We start from the raw sequence: 17,983 nt of genomic DNA, 5'->3' as shown, positions 1-17,983 counted from the left end.
GCAACCCAAATTGCAACTGAGGTTGCAATTGTTCGGAATCAACTAGATATGTCTGATTACAGCAAATGTGTTATTGTCAATTTGTAGGTGAAAGATTTTATCCTCAATAGATGTAGGTTAACATACACCTGGAGGCAAATGCTTCAAAAGAGCCTAGGAAGGAAGCATGTTTTTTGTTTTTGTTTTTGCAGGATTAGCCTACCCAGGCACAGGTCACTGACCCACATCAGGGCCTGGGGGCGAAAATTTAGTAATAATAATAATAATAATAATAATAATAATAATAATAATAATAATAATAATAATAATAATAATAATAATAATAAAATAAAAAAAGAACCATAAAGAAATACAAATTGAAAAAAAATTTCGTGAGAAACAATATACATTATGTATGTTGTGTTGTCAATAGTAAGAGAAACAATTGAGACCCTGCAATTGTGTGTAAATGAGGCAGAAAGTCAGATCAGCAACCTGGGACTTGGTCATAATTTTCGTGATGCCACATGGCAGCAGGGTCTACCATTAGACAACACATTATGCTTCCAATATCTTCACAGGCGGTAGTACCTCCTGTTTGGTAGCTGCCTAATACCTACTACCTGGATATTCCTTTAACACATAATATCTGACCAGTATGGGGAGGATCATCGTGTCTCCGTCAGGGATTGTGGAGTGATGGTCCAGCAGGCGTCACGGATTTTTTTGGGGGGCACGGACGTATATGCGATCGGACGTTGTTGGTCGGACGTTAACGGCTGACTGTACTCTATAAAGTAACAATTCCCCCCACCCGATCCTCTGCAAGTCTACTCCTTTTTTTTGGTAGGTCTCTGTGTGTGTGTGTATGCATCCGTCCGTCTGTCCGTCCGTCCAGACATTTTGCCACTTCCAGTGCCCGATACACTGGCTAATCCTGGAACACTCTCTGCCTAGTTTTCTGTCACTGTTGGGGGACAGATATATTTGACTGAGTAAAAATCTCAGTTTTCAGTGTAGAAACCATGATTCCGGCATACTGAGTACAGTATTGTGCTGTTTCAACAAGATGATTTGAAAATAGTATTCTCTAAGTTAAGCTGAGAAGAAATCAGTTTTAAAATTGGAAACCACTAAATTCAACTAGAAACCAATCATTCAGCCTCACTTTGGCTGGTTTGAATCCATTTATCTTAATTACACTAATTAGGTCAATCCTAATCAAGCTGAACAGAAAAAAAAGTTTTCAACAAATCTCAAATAAATAGAAACCTCTGTTTTTAACAAGTCCATTCAATCAGTCCAGGTAGTCATACTCAGTGTGAACAATATACTGTATTGTGTCTATGTCTGTCATGATGTGTAATACTAAGATGAGACCCTCGTAATTAACAGATGTAGTGGGGACGGTGGTGGCAGTGTGGGCTGAGGTGGGCTGGTGCCTCACACCCACACCTCTCCCAGTTTCTTGCACTCTTCAAGGCTCAAACACCCCGCTGGTGAGTATGGATCCTTACACTCTCTTCTACCTTCTCTGTCATTCATCTTTACTTGCCCCCCTCTCTGTTCTCTTAGTTTCTCGCCTCCTCTATCTTTCGTGTGTCACGGTGTCTGCTGTTTCTACTTCTCTTATTCACTTTCCCTTGCTGTTTTTATCAACCTGCCTCTTTTTCTTGTTTGCTTTGTCCAAATATAATTAGTTGGTAAAGGGTAATAATCTTTGGTTTTAACTAAGAAGGCTTGTTTCTCAAATGCTTTCAGTGACTTAATACTGTGCATACTAAATAATAATACAGTAGTATGGTACTGCACTGTACAATATTTTATTTTTATTTCAAATTTTTTCATTTTCCCTTGACAGATGCTTGTAAATATTACAGTACTGTACATGCTTGATGTGCAGTCTTCTTTATTCTGATATAATATTATTCTCCTACTAAAACTTTACTCCATGCCCTGTCTAGAGTGCTGGAGGGCAGTGGACGTGAGCCACAGAGTGCCTTACCTTACCCGTGCCATGGAACCTCCTCTGCTTCCATCTCCCCACCCTATGCTTCTCACAGTTCGCTGACAGAAAGTCTAGCATCCTTCGTCAACATACGTGTTCCCGTCTCCTGTTGTTGAAGCAATAACGAGGCTTCATGAAAACCATTGTAGACATGGTGAGTTGAGTTTACTTAATACAGACGTTTTTTATCCTTCATTCTTGGGCATATGAATATTGTTATCACCCATGCCATGTTTCATGTTGGGTGGGTTTGTGTCTGTGTGCTAACCAAAAACTTAGTCAGTTTTGGATGGATGGATGGTTTGAAATTGGTAGGTTCTGTCATCATTACTTTAAGATGTGCATGTGTCCAACTGTTTATTACTAGTTTTGGAAATAGTGTTTAGTCTTCATGCCCTCAACCCACTTCTTTCTTCTTATCCTAAACTTATCAGTTACACTTGCCTCAAGGCACATTATATCCTTTTGGACAATTGGCTGAGTGAGGAAGTATTGGTACCACTCTTGCCCAGTGAGAAACAGTACTGTACTGTACTGTACATGGATAATTTCACCATTTACGTTTTCCTAAACCAAATATCAATTCTTATTTAACACTTCGTACACTCTTAGGTCTACTTGACCTATTTTTGCTCTTTGTACTGACTTTATTTACATCTACAGTACAGTACAGTGCAGTAGGTGATACTGCATGGGTTATTCATAAAAGATCTGCTTTGCCTTTAGTTCATTCATGTACTGTCAAACATCTTGTCATGCCTTATGCCTTTTATCATTCTAAAAGGTTTACTACTTTGTGTATAACTACAGTTACTGTATCACCTTTCACACACTTGACTTGGTTCTTGTATTCTTTGCCAATAATTTATCACTCATGTACTTATTCAACTACATGTGTTTGCAAATCCATCTTGCCTTGTGTTAATATATGCACTATATTCAATTGCTTTTTATTTATTAATATATTTTGCATTTCACACACCTTTTCTAACCTAAGACAATAAATGTTTGCAGGAATACTTTTATCTAATGCTGGGATATTTATCAAGTCTACAATACCCAGAAGTTACCCACCTCTCATCACCTTCCTGCATGACAGTTATTGTTATGGAAGATCTATTTCACACTATACTTTCCTCATGATAAATTGCCTTTGAATACTGAATACATAGTGTGTTTATATCCTGACCAGGAATCATCTCTTGTGTGGCAATATCTTGTGTTGTGTGCCCAGTACCCGCACTCTTGACTGGTCACCCTACAACTCTGGGCTGGCTTGTACATCGTGGATATGTGTACGAGACAGGTAGAAGTCTCATTAAATTGTTTTGCTTTAGAGTAAAGATAAAGGAAAAGTAAGAACATCATAGTGCAGGTATCTATGAGTACTTACTGGTACAGTGGTCCCTAGATTAACGAACGGTCCAATTAACGGAAATTTTGGTTAACAATTATCTCCCATAAGGATTTTCAGTTCGATTAACGAAAGCCTTAGAAACACGCTTTTGTTGTGCGCATCAGCTGATTAGCTGATCGGCTAGTCTGCCAATACAGTAATTGGTTCTATGTTTACATTCGTTTTCCAGTGGAGTAAATATCAAGAAAGTTGGTCTCTTGAATATTTCTGCATTTTTTATTAAAATTATTGGTCATTCTGAAATTTAGTTAACATATTGATAATATAGACAGTACAGGGAACAGTTTTGTGTGCCCATCAGCTGATTGAATCACCCAACAACGCTTCTCAGTTTAACTTTGTTTACAGTGGAGTGAACATTGAGTTTGTTGGTCTCTTGAATATTTTGCATTTTTATTAAAATTATTGGTCATTCTGAAATTTAGTTAACATATTGATAATATACAGTGCAGAAATTATTATGAAACATGAAGAAGGCATTAGAACAAATGCACTCTGTTAAAGAATATGGCATGTCATCATCGACTGCCTCTACAATCAGCTGTTTGATATGTAAACAAAGCTGCCGGGAATACGACATACACACCTCAAAGTAAGTTAAAATACAGTCGTATTCTATTGTTTTTATTTATTATTGTACAGTATACTGTACATTACAGTACAGTACTGTATTAGTTTATATTTAATGTTTTGTTAATTCTATTACTGGTATACAGTACTGTACTTTGTATATACTTTTCTGTGAGTTGGAACCAATTACCCAATATCATTAAAATAATAGATTCAGTTAAGTTTCGGTTATGGACGACTCTGTGGAACCAATTGTGTTAGGTTAATCGAGGACCACTGTATGTAATTAAACTTTGCTAACCATAAAGGTACATTATTGTAAAGTACAGCATGCCCTTACAATTTCTGGATTTTTTATTACGTGGCCTTTGATTATTCACGTGTAACACCCTGGATGTACCCAGAATGTCTGCAGGTAGTTTTAAAGTGGCAGCATTTTCACGGCCGGGACGAGGAGCCCGTAAGTTTTCACGTCCTGCAAGGTGTCTCTTGTACCAGGTGGCTGGGCCACTCACTCTGCCTCAGTGACAGTCTGGGTTAAACACTTGTCTGTTTCACCTGTGTGTACTACTGTGCTCTCTTAACAACTGTGCTCCTTGTGCCTAATCATAACATTGCATCTAGCTTAGCTCATTACTGTAACCACCAGGCTACTGGGCCAAGCTGTGGTGTTATGGTTTTTTCTTTCGTTTCTTCATTGTTTTTACTCAGTTACATGCACACACCATCCTACATACATAGTGAAAAAATTACAGTATTACACCACAATTATCAACATCCTTCATGTTGGGTTGGCTAGATGGCTACAAAAGAAATTTTGTAAGTTTGATCTGTGTATCAACCCAGCTGGCGCTCAGATGCCATTAGTTCTAGAGACAGTAATTTTATGAGGAAAAAAATTGGCGTTTAGCAACCCAACCAACTCGATTTTAATAACAAAGCATGGAGTTGACTTGAGGGTAGACTCACATTATTTTTGTCTTTCTGATTAAATGTGAGAGGATTTACCCATTACAGTATTATTTTTGTATCGTGCGTCTTGTATATACATTATGGGTTAAAGAAATAATTGACCTAGAGCAAACACAAAGGGATGTACATTTCTTTGCCACGAGTAAAAAAATGTAACCCCTCCCCTGTTTAGCAAATGTTATTCACAGTTTTAGTAATTCACGGCCATTCCGTGACCCAAACCCATGAATTTTAAGGGCAAGCTGTATTAATAAAATGAGGCAAATTAACTTCATCTTTTATTTTTCTTAAAGGTGAACATTCCTTACCAGAATTCCTAATCATATTCTCCAAATATTATGGATTATAAGGAAAAATTTAATAAATGAGTACAGTACAGTATAGCATAAGGGACCTGTGTATAATGACGCTTGTTTATCTCACAGGTCAGGGTTGGAAAACAAGCAGCGGTTCTCATCACAGTCAAGCTTACTGATGAGCTGTAGATCAGAAGGATATTTTGGCCTGGAGCCCGTGTAACTTATCCGTAAGTTATATTTACTTGAAGTATTTTTTAATACTCGATATAAATGAGGTTATGAACAAGTTAGTGAGCAGTGCAGTAATTACAAAGGTTTGAAGGAAACTGAACTAAAGAGATGGTGAATACTAAGTGAAAATGCTGCATGGAAAAGTTATGAAGTTTTACAGTGAACAAGAATCTGTTTAGGGTAATAAATATAGTGAAAAAACCAACAGGACAAATGCAAATGACATTTACAGTACAGGTATTATGTATTAGTTTGGATCCTCTGTATTGTACAGTGGCAGACCAGAAAGTTTACCTTTGGCCTGGTTAAAAAACAATAATATTTTCTGTTTCTCCTCCAAGGTGGTCAATCAGGCAATTAGCTAGATGCTTCTGTAAATATACAAATAGTGAGAGTTAAATTGGCTCACCTGGAGTTTCTTTTGCATTTTTCTACTTAGGCCTGAACCAAGATGATGTCTTTCAGTTGCCCAGTCAAGATAGGGGTGAAAGCACATTACAGTATTTTCAATATTAAAACATTAATTTACAAAAGAGCATTATTGTGGAGATGTTTGTATTTAATCTGTGTTTATTGTAACGGAAAACCTTAAATACAGTACAGGTAGTTGTAAGTGATCTAATTTGTCTGTCTTATTTTTTATCTCTTGCCTCAGGGCTGACCAAGAAAGGTACAAGTTGGCGTAAATGGTAAAAGGTAGCCACATTTATACTGCTTGTGTAAGATATATTCATAATGGTAAAATTGCAAAAGTACAGTTCAATTATTGTACAGGCAAAAGCCTTATATACAGTGATACCCCGATTCTGCGGTCAATTGAACAGGGGTACCTCGTGAAAACGTAATGGAATAACAGAACATATGGGATTAATTCCAATAGAGACTGGCCCGACCCCCAAACTCTACTTTTTCGACACAATACCTATGTTAGTAAAAAATAACATCATGATTTATGATGGGATGCTCACATTAATATTTAAGAAATATAGTCGCCAGGTTAATGTCCATTCAAATAATGGACTCAACTCCCCCATCTTTCCCGCGGCTCGCTGGCTCCTCCTCTCTGGAAATGTTTGGGTGAAAAACTAGATTTTAAGGTATAGTAATAAATAATACCTCAGACTAAAGTTAGGATAATATAATTGACATTTCTGGATTCCTTGCAGGTCAGGGAATATTTTGAATGTAAACTTCAAATATTTTGCACAAAAGATAAAATATTTGCTTTGTAAACCAAATTATTACATTAGATCTAAAATTTGTATGTCTAATGGAAAATCCATGATGATTGTATTCAAATTGTCATCATATTGTAAAATTCAGCAATGTTAATTATATTCTGGCGGATAATTTGTATGAATTTTTATGAGCTAAATAAAAATTATACTTCACCCGCGTATAGTAGATACGCGTAAAATGAAATTCGGTTCTGGCGAGGTACGGCGTAAATGTAGAATCGAGTAAAGCAAACCTCGTAGTCAGGTATTACTGTAAATCTAAAATCATAATTTAAGACAAGCGAAGAAAGAGAATGACAAAAAAATACAGCAAATGAAAGTAAAAAAATATGTCCTCAGGTAAATAAAATGTTGTAAATTTAGTATTTAATCCCATTACAGTATGCTGGTGTTAGTAACCTTGGACTGTCTGTGTTGTTTATATGATTTTATGTCATTAGGACTTTTTTTTCTTCTCTCTCTCTCTTCTCTCTCTCTCTTCTCTCTTTTTTTCTCTCTCTCTCTCTCTCTCTCTCTCTCTCTCTCTCTCTCTCTCTCTCTCTCTCTCTCTCTCTCTCTCTCTCTCTCTCTCTCTCTCTCTCTCTCTCTCTCTCTCTCTCTCTCTCTCTCTCTCTCTCTCTCTCTCTCTCTCTCTCTCTCTCTCTCTCTCTCTCTCTCTCTCTCTCTCTCTCTCTCTCTCTCTCTCTCTCTCTCTCTCTCTCTCTCTCTCTCTCTCTCTCTCTCTCTCTCTCTCTCTCTCTCTCTCTCTCTCTCTCTCTCTCTCTCTCTCTCTCTCTCTCTCTCTCTCTCTCTCTCTCTCTCTCTCTCTCTCTCTCTCTCTCTCTCTCTCTCTCTCTCTCTCTCTCTCTCTCCTCTCTCTCTCTCTCTCTCTCTCTCTCTCTCTCTCTCTCCTCTTCTCTCTCTCTCTCTCTCTCTCTCTCTCTCTCTCTCTCTCCTCTCTCTCTCTCTCTCTCTTCCTTTCTTCTGTTCTTTCTTTCTCTTCTTCTTTCTCTCTTGCTCTTTCTCCTTTCTTTCCTCCTCCTCTCTCCTCCTCCTCCCGCCGCCGCCTGCCCGCCGCCGCCGCCGCCGCCGCCTGCCTGCCTGCCTGTCTGTCTCTGTGTGTGATTGTAATAGCGGTTTGTTTAAGTTGCGCTGGTGGCTAAAATATGCAGACTTACATGTGATTTAGACATAATGATATGTGTTCAATACATTTTACAGGGCTGTACGGTACATAGATCAGGAGTTGTTTATTATTTAACAATAGAATGGGATGGTGCTGTTCTTGCTATCTATCGGTGCGAGCTCTTATGGGCTGAATTTTATTGTAGTGGCGGACTGTGAGGTTGGGTAGGGGGGCTGCAGGGGTGGCGATGGCGAGGGGTGGTGCAGTCCACAGCCAAGACCTTTCCAGTTCTTGGTGGTGGAGGTCACTGAGGGTGGCATTTCCAGGGTGGAGAGGCGTTGGTGTAGCCAGAGTATTCTGCGCTGAGCATGATTCTGCAGGCCTTTTCTGTACCTTCTCGCTGGCGTTGTTGGGTGGGAGTTGAGAGAAGCGACCAGGCTGGTGGCCGCGCGTTAGTTGGGGAGAATAAAGGCGTTGTAGATGGTCCTCAGCTCTGTGGGGTGTCCCCAAAGTGACCTAAGTCTTCGTAGCATGTAGAGATGAGTGCGGGGCTCCTTGACTGTGTTGACCCCATGGGCCTTTCAGTCAAGTTTGTTGTCTATAGTTACACCCAGGAGTTTGGCAGACTGCACCAGCTGGAGAGGATGGGCACCACTGTGACTGCTGGGGCTTGCACTGGAGTGGTGGTGATGTGATGATGTGCATGACTATGGTTTTGTGATGTTGATGGTGACCTTTGTAGCCTGTCCAGGTGCCTTGGCCTGAGTAGTCTGTTGTCCACTGAAACCCCCACAGTGCAGTCATCCACGTATTTCCACCTGTGAGGAGTGTCCGACAGAGCGTGCTGACCAGGATGAGGAAGCACAGTGGTCCCATCTTGGTCTCAGGAGGTGTTGAGAGACCAAGCCCTGATACCTCACTGCTTGGCGACGCCACTCAAGAAATCAGTGAGCCATGAGACCAGGTTGGTGGGCAGCCCTATTGGACAGCCTTGTTGATAACAGTGCAGTGATCAACAAGGTCAAAGGCCTTCCTGAAGTCCACAAGGGCAACGGCCAGTGATGTCTTTCGTTTCTGAGCTTTTTTGCAGAAAATCCAGAAAGCTCACCAAGCAGTGTGATGTAGAGGAGGTCCTCATATTGCCAAATTGCTGTGAATCAATTAACTGATAGATACTGGCAAATGCCCACTCAAAAACAAAGTCCTCATAGTAGACTGGGTATGGGGTAATGGCAACTGGCCTGAGGTCGTTAGGACTGTGGGTGGTGACCTTGGGATGGGGGTGACAATGCGGTTTCCATTCATTAGGGCATTTGCTTTGTCTGAGGGATGCATTAATAATAGAACAGAGAGGGGTGCGTCCGACTGCAAACCTCTTGTATTTTGATTGGGAGGTCAATTGGGGTCGTGGAGGTTTGGATTTAAATTTCAGGAGTTTGTTGGCATTTACATGGTTGAACACTGGGAGGGAGGGGAAGGTAAGCCGAGGAGAGGAGGTCAAGACTGGGTAGGTATGACATATGGTAGCAAAATGGTTATTAATTATCTCAGCTGCCTCCTCACTAGGTAAATGTGAGATGAAAGGAAGTGGAGACTGACGATTGAGACCACAGAGATCTTTTACCTTGGAGTACCACTGACAGAGGCCGACTTCCTTGAGGTTGCACCTTTCCTGGGATAATAAGTCTTGGCAGACTTGATTTCCCTGATGACCTGGTTATGTAGACTTTTGTACAGGCGGTTGTTGGTGTGTGTGTAATAATAATAGTAATAATAATAATAATAACGGTTTATTGAAAGAGCTTGCAGCCAGAAGGTTGAAAATATACAGTTACATATTTGGGAATGGTTCAAATTACAAAATAATATACAAGTAAATATAAGTGATACAAATAAGATATATAATAACTAGATGGGGAAAAGCTCAAACTACAGTGCATTTGAACATAGTGACAGTGCAAGAAGTAGTATTTACTGGGAGGAATACACTGTTTATTACAAGTTATTGATAATTTTACAATGGTTGGGACTGGGCTGTCTTGCAGTGCACGAGATGGGCTGGATGCGGTTAGTGTCGAACAGCAATTCTCGGCTAGGGATCTCAGGTGGTAGTAGGAGACGTGTCGAGGATGGTAAAAGCTCACCAATTTTGCAGATGAGGTCGTGGTGATGGTCAGTGAGAGTCAAGGGCTGTGTTGAGCGCTTCTTGATATGTGGAGTAGGAAGGGAGAGAATAATCTTGCATGCCCTTTGCACTTTTTCTAGGTGCTTACATTGTGGCATTTAGGAGGAAGACCAGGTAGGGAGGCATAGGTGAGCTTGGGAAGTATGAATGTTGTGTAAACACTGAGGAGCCTCGGTGCAGGAACTCCGAGGACTTGAGTCGGCGGAGGAGGTGGAGAGGAAACTGGAGGATTTGACAACTTCACTGACGTGGTTTCCAATTTATTTTGTTGTCTATGGTGACGCCGAGGAGCTTCGTGGAATCTACAACCTGGAGTGTGTTCAGACCTAAAGTAATCGGAGAGGTGGGACAATGTCGGAGGAGAGGTTGATGTGCATAACCATGGTCTTGGTATGGTTGATGGTGACATGGTTGTTGGTGGCCCAGTTTTGGAGACTGTTCAATAAATTCTAAAATGCAAGTATGCGGCGTGTGGGAGAGATAACAATTAACGGTTATGGAAAGAGCATTGCAGCCAGAAGGCTGAAAATATACAGTTACATATTTGGGGAATGGGTTTCAATTTACAAATAATATACAAGTAACATAAGTGATACAAATAAGATATATAATAACTAGATGGGGAAAAGCTCAAACTACAGGGCATTTGAACATAGTGAAAGTGCAAGAAGTAGTATTTACTGGGAGTGAATACACTGGTTTGTTACAAGTTATTGATAATTTTACAATGGTTGGGACTGGGCTGTTCTTATAGCGACTAGTTCATGCAAGTATGGGGCTGGATGCAGTTGTGGTATCGAACAGCAATTCTCGGCTAGGGATCTCAGGTGGTAGTAGGAGCTGTGCAGAAGCTTCTTACCAAATTTGCAGATGAGGTCGTGGTGATGGTCAGTGAGAGTCGAAAAGGGTCAGTGTGTTGAGCGCTTGATATGTGGAGTAGGAAGGAGAGAATAATCTTGCATGCCCTCCTTTGCACTTTTTTCAGGTGTTTACGTTGTGTGGCATTTAGGGAGGAAGACCAGGTGGGGAGGCATAGGTGAGTTTGGGAAGTATGAATGTCGAGTAAACACTGAGGAGCTCGAGTGCAGGAACCCGAGGGACTTGAGTCGGCGGAGGAGGTGGAGACGAAACTGAGGACTTGACAACTTCACTGATGTGTGGTTTCCAATTTAGTTTGTTGTCTATGGTGACGCCGAGAGCTTAGTGTGTGTGTGTGTGTATGTGTGTGTGTGTGTGTGTGCGTAGTAATAATAATAATAATAATTAACGTTTATTGAAAGAGCGTGTGTGTGTGTAAAAGGCAAGGTGTGCGCGTATGCGGCGGCATTGTGTGCTTGTAAGGCGGTTTTCTGTACTTGTCTTGCATCACTCTCCTCTACAGTACCATTTTTCTTCCTTCCTTTTTTTAGGTTTCTCTTTATTTGATTCACTTCCTGTATTTGGGAGCCAGGAAAAGTATTAGATTAATATAATGTTTTAAAGTCTTATCTTCCTTGATTTTAAAGATAATTGTTTGAAGTTATGATGTCATAGAGATAGTGAGTGAAAACCTTGTCCCCAGGTGGTGCCACATCAAATGCATCAGTGAGTAGTGAACTTAGCCTAAACAAGCTCCACGTGTTATCTGTTGGGACACAACATCTAATGTTTTCTCTTTGGTTGACCCAACAAAGGTGAGTCATTGAAGTTTGTTAAAAAAAAATATACAGTATATATTTTACTGTATTATGTTGGTAACTGAAATAAACACTTGTAAATATTGATTTAGTAATGTGTTATAGTTCAGTAAAGAAAAAGTTTATGAAGTAGAAGTCCAAAATCCGGACTGCTTGATTGGGTCGGTCCGGATTTTCGGATTTCCGACTCTCAGGCAGTACTTTTAAAATTCAAATTTAAGGAGGAATAAAGAAAAGATGAACAGGTACATTTTGATAGTTTATTCATTAGCAAATACAGCATGCTTCATATTTAAAAACGAGCAGTTTTAAAGAAAAAGCTGTGAATTCTAGCATTTTATTCTTTGTTTTTTATATAAATTGTAGACTTTCCAATGTCGATGTTTTATTAGAACAGTATTGCTCACACCACATTCTGGTTTCTTAATTATTTCAAGTTTGTCACCAATTTCAACGTGTTCTTCTCTTCACACAACAAAGTTTATCTACTTTGACATTATTATGGGCTTGTACAGTACTCTGTAATAGAAACAGTAGGACTCAAAATTACATACGCTGTCACAGTGATTGCCTGCAAAGTGGCGATCGCCAGCTTGTTGTCGCCAGGCAGCTGTGGCGCCCCACGACATATACACACAAAAGCCAGCTAAATTTAAAAAAAATTGAGTTTTCAAAAGTCCGATTCTGGGTGGTCCGGATTTCTGGCATCCGGATTTGGACTTACTGTATGACCCTAAAATATTAGAGTAAAAATATAGAGTCCATTGTTTATTAATGATAAATGTATTTTTGTCACCTGCACACTCCAGTAAATGCAACATTCGCATAGAGCTGTGGTAATGCACTACTTGTAGATGATAACACCTTTGTTTATGGAAGTCCTTCATCACAGTTTTGAATCATAATTTATACTGTTTACAGAAATTTAAGTTGATTACTTGTCTCCTCTCTCTGTGAGGTCCTTTTCTCAAGGAAATATTTGTACAGTACAGTATACAGTAATTCACAGTATTCAAATAGGGATACTGTCAAGGAAGTGTGTGTGTGCAGCATTTTTGTAGTTGTGTTTCAGCCCCTCCCTGGCACGCCTGTACTGCCCTACACCATTTCTCCCTTTCTGGAGGTTTCAGCATCCTATATCCACCCCATATAAAAGGAGGAGAGGAGTAAAGATAGTAGTTGTATCTTATCTTGCAGTAAGTTTTATCTTGTCACTATTTTATATTTGTTTCTTGTTGAGCTGCACTTCTAACTATCATCTCCATTTGTCTTAATCAGTGGTATTAAGAATTTTAGAAACTAGCTGGCAAATGTAGAGGCATCCACAGTAATATAAATAATAAATTATAAGTCAAACTCACATGCAAAGACAAAAATATTCTAAAATGGATAAGTGGTTTTGATTTATATAGGTGAATTCTTATTAATTTTTCCCTGATGTGTCTTTTTAAGATTGTCTGCAAGTTTGTGTATCACGGAGGTTGACAGGGAGAGTACCCCTCTGAGTCAAGGGGTGGTGGTGAGAGCAGGACTAAGTGATGGAGACTGGCATCACCTGGCCTTCTGTGTGCCCACCATCAATGTCAGGAGGAGGAAGTCTCAAGTGTAAAGCAAATCAAACAAAGTGTCTTACTGTTTACAAGTGTTTATTAAGTAAAATTATTATGCAAGTTCACTTTAGTTCTGCATGTACCTGGACTCTGCAGGTATGCAAACAATGGTAAACAGTAAGCTAATTCAACTAATGATAGCCCAAGAAAACCATTATACTTTAGTTTTCATTGGAATCCTTAAATGGCATGGTTTTACGAATAAAATAACAATGCTTTTGATTTGTAATTGTCAATGTTATTTATTATTTTTCCAAAACATGATTATGTTGCATCACTTGTGAAATTTTAAACAATTTAATACTGTATTTAGATTATTTGCATGAGTCCTGTATCCAATCTAGTAATTTTTATAGCCTTTGTTGAGTTTTCACCCAGGACTTAGAACAGAGGAAAGAGAATTAAAGTGACAGTTGTAACCATGAATAATTTTTAGTATATAGTAATCTCCTGTTAGTCAGAATCTTTATCCCTGAACTTTCCAATAACCTGAGCAATATTTTTTAGTATTCTGAGAAATTCGAGAAAAATATATCCATTTCTTGGCATCTGGACAAATTTTAGAGATTGTATTGTGCATCGACACGTGCTGTGGGTGGATAAGTCTGAGTGCTCATGAGCTATGATTGGCTACTATACTGTCATGTGACTGTATGTGATGCCTATGATTGGCTGATGTATCTCGTAATCTATCTCTTCAAGTTTCTTGCACCATGACACTCTTAGTCTGCTGCCATTGTAAAAGCTTGTTTGCTCACTCCGTATCTGTTTCACATATGAACTGTGTTATGCAGTACTGTACCCAGATACAATCAGCCAAGAATACTGTCTAAGTAATGTTAAGAGGTAAAAGTGATTACAGTTATGTATATATTGTACTCACATTTAATAAGTGTGAAAGTGCTGTACTGTGTACATTCAGCAGAGCGGACAGTGTATGTCTACTGTATGCTAGTGTGTAGAGGGTTTATGTACAATATACAATGTGTGTACAATCCCTCCTTCATGGAGAGGAGAGTGACATGCACTAGCTGCCACAGTAGATGGTACAGGACAAAGGCAGGCCATCATGTATCATCATATCACCATTTGTCTGCCTGCATCACAAGCTCAAGATGACAGCATCTGCTAGTGAGTGTATAGTGTATGCAGAGTAGTATATTTTGTTTATTTATATTATACAGGCACCCCTAAGTTCGCAGATTTTATTTCGTCCTCTATTATTCGATGACACCCTGAATGCACCCAAGAATGTCTGCTGGTAGTTTTAAAGTTGCTGGCATTTTCATGCCGGGACAGGAGCCATTCGTTCTAGAGACAGTAATTTCCTTACCTGTATTGTACAGTGATCCTCGTTAATGAAATTTCGTTAACGAATTACCTTCCATAAGAATCTTCAATTCGGTTAATGAAAAAAATTGAACAATTAAATCCATAATGAACATCACGCTTTTGTTGTGAGCATCAGCTGATGAGCTAATCTGCCAATTCAGTAATTCAGTAATCTGTTCTATGTTTACATTCGTTTCCAATGGAGTAAATATCAAGAAAATTGTGCTCTTTAATGTTTGTGCATTTTTTATTAAATTATTGGTCATTCTAAAATTTAGCCATCCAAGCTCTGTCTACATAAAGTTTTTCAACTATTATTTTGGCTCGATATATGTAACTTTATTCATTTATTGAAACTCATTTACATGTGCACACTGTCCTAAGGGCAAAGCTGTACTGTACATGTAATCAAAATAATGTACAAAATGAATACTACTAAAATTTTATTCTAGTGCAAACTTTGCATGTTTACATTCAAATTAATCACTAGCTTATAAGAATTCCAGCAATGTAAATTTTATTCTCCCAGGTCACTTCTATGAAATTTTATAAGCAAAAAATAAAAAACTCAATCTTAAGGACATAAATAAACAATTACAGTGGTCCTCGTTAACGAACTACCGGTTAACAAGATTTCGTTAACGATTTACCTTCCATAAGATTCTTAACTTCGTTAACGAGCAATCTCGATTTACGAAGTTTTTCAGTGCTTAACTTCAACAATGTGTTTTCGTTTGCATTTGGCGTCCACCAGCTGTAGTATTAGTCCCGCCAATACAGTAATCGGTTTTAGGGCTTAAATTCCTTACTATTTTAGTAAATATCAAGAAGTTTATACTACAGAACCCTCACTTTACGTGTTAATTCAACCAACGTCTACAAGTAGTGAGAGGTAAAGTGAACAACATAGCATATGGGATTAATTGAAATAGAGACCACGACCCCCAAACTCCACTTTTTCAGACACAATACCTATGTTGTAGTAAAAATAACTTCTTAAATTTATGATGGTATGCACACAATTAATAATTAAGAGAAATATCAATAATATTAGGTTTTTAACACTTACATTAGTAGAAAAGATGGCTGGGCACACGGGATGCGGGTTGGTTCGGAGGCAGAGGGCAGATTATTGGCCCTCACCTGTATCACTTGTATCAATTGTATCACTATCCACCACAGAGGCTTGCGGGCCTCTTTGTCAAACCCTCAAAGTCCATATAAGTCCATATCCTCACTATAATTATCACTGACTTGGGCCGCTGTGGTGGGTGAAGAACTCGTAATGTTTTGATGACTGGCTTAATTTGTGCGCACTTGCTCGGCCTGCCAGAAAGGGCACGCATCTGACAATGTGAGCATTCCGCTCGGCAGGGTACCACGAAACGTGAAAAAGGAATGGGACCGCTGAAGCTTAGGGTTGACTGTATTCAATAATTTTAAAAGTTTAATATTAACTTTTTAGTCATTTTAACAATTATTGAACATAATTGAAGGTAAAAGAAACTAGTTTCTGGCGTGCATCCAACCTGTTAACACACCAGACAGGCATTAGTCTCTGTTTTCAGGAGATATAACATCTTGCTGAGACTCCTCTTCAACTAAATGCTTTTTTTTCTGTGTTTCCGCCAAATTATTGGTCATTTTGAAATATATTTTACATATTGACAATATATAATGCAGTGCAGTGTTGATTTAAAGAAAATAATCTTGAATTACACCAAGAGAGCTAAAATTTTATGGTGAATGGCGCCATGGGGTGACTTCTCCACCCCAATGCCTTCTTCTTCTTCTCCTCCACCCCATTTTAATTCCCATCATCATCATCATCCAGGAGCCTTCTACATACACACCTCAAAGTAAGTGTACTTTTTACCTTTTTTGTTGAATTTAGGCAATTTTCGTTGAGCTGGAACCACTACCCAAAAACCCATTGAAACAATGGTTTTTTAGTTATGAGGTTTTTAGGTTGAGCAACCTGCTGGAACGGATTGTGCTCGTTAACCGAGGACCACTGCAAATACTTCACACCACAGGCGCCAACTGTCAAACATGTCACTGTCACCCTCCCTCCCTACCCCCCCACCCCCCAACAAAGGTTTGGTGTTTTCAGTAGGCTTTTAAGTTTTTATTTTATATAATATCACAGACTAAAGTTAGGAGAATATAATTTGCATTGCTGGAATCCTTGCAAGACAGTGAATAATTTGAATATAAACGCCATATATTTTGCAAGAGATAAAAATTAATCACCTGTATCACATTACAGTAGTGATTTAGGAGTAAGGTGTATATGTAGTGATTAAGGGCAATTTAGGGAATTTTAGGTGTTTCTGACTTTATGTATTTTTGGCTTTACTTTGTATGTATGTATTTTTCTGTGAGCTGGAACCAATTACCCAACATCCCATTGAAATAATGGATTGGTTAACGAAACGACTCTGTGGAACAATTGTGTTCGTTAACGAGGGACCACTGTATACATTTTTTTTACGGATTAGCCCACCCTTTTCTTATCAAGGAAGCCCTTGGACTGGTCAATGAGACAAAATACCTGGGTGTGTGTAACTTCGCACACGTTGTCAGATCTGAAGTCCGTTATCTTCGAGACATATGTTTTCGGCGTCTGCTCCCCTCTACCATGTGCAGGGTTCCCTTGGTGCCAGCATCCTGTACTTCTCACCATGTACAAGTCTTTTGTCCGCACCTGTGCCGACTCGCACGCCCCCTCTCGCCAACATTAGTCGGACTGCTGTCAACCGTCTCAAGTTATCCAGAGGAAAGCTGCTCAGATCATCCTTGGGGCTCCTCAGTGGACGCTCTACTTCTATATACCGAACTTGGTCTTTCCCCTTACAGGATCGTGTCCAGGGTTTTACCTAAAACTGCGCTTCCATTCTCACGGATCCTAGGGCCTCCATGTCCAAACCAACTTGACTACTGCTGTCCGAGACCGACCTCCATCTAGAAGACAGTGGCGAGGTCACTCATCCGAGCCCTTCAGGACCACGACCTCCTGCCTGATATTGTTGTCACCCCTGCTGTTGGTTCGTCTCCTTCTCCCTGGCTGGATTTTCAACCTGAAGTGATTGCCCTCGGTGGACCCGCTCGAAATCCCAGGTGAACCCTGTTATTCTCTGCAAATACCACCTCTCCAGGATCGCCACTGGTCCCCAGGTAGGGTCGTCCTCTACACTGATGGTTCTGTTGACCCGCTACAGGTAGGGCCGGGCTGGTGTCTACATCTCCCGCGCCTCTCATGCTGAGCCTATCAAACTGTCTCTCAGAGTTTCTGGACGGGCATCCTCCACTCAGGCTGAACTAATAGCCCTCCTTGCTGCCCTTCTCCGCTGAGGAAGAA

The 17,983-nt window shown here is 39.7% G+C and overlaps 1 long non-coding RNA gene across 1 annotated transcript; it reads left to right on the top strand.

The window, feature by feature from the left end:
* Positions 1 to 1,924: 1,924 nt before the first annotated feature.
* Positions 1,925 to 5,468, top strand: LOC121857846. Its single transcript, XR_006087280.1, has 3 exons — positions 1,925 to 2,141; positions 3,180 to 3,293; positions 5,372 to 5,468. It is a non-coding gene; the product is annotated as an uncharacterized LOC121857846 (long non-coding RNA).
* Positions 5,469 to 17,983: the final 12,515 nt, after the last annotated feature.

The sequence above is a fragment of the Homarus americanus genome, unplaced genomic scaffold (genome assembly GCF_018991925.1).
Source record: "Homarus americanus isolate GMGI-L3 unplaced genomic scaffold, GMGI_Hamer_2.0 scaffold3088, whole genome shotgun sequence".
NCBI classification, from domain to species: domain Eukaryota; kingdom Metazoa; phylum Arthropoda; class Malacostraca; order Decapoda; family Nephropidae; genus Homarus; species Homarus americanus.
This window is presented reverse-complemented; position numbering and strand designations above follow the sequence as displayed.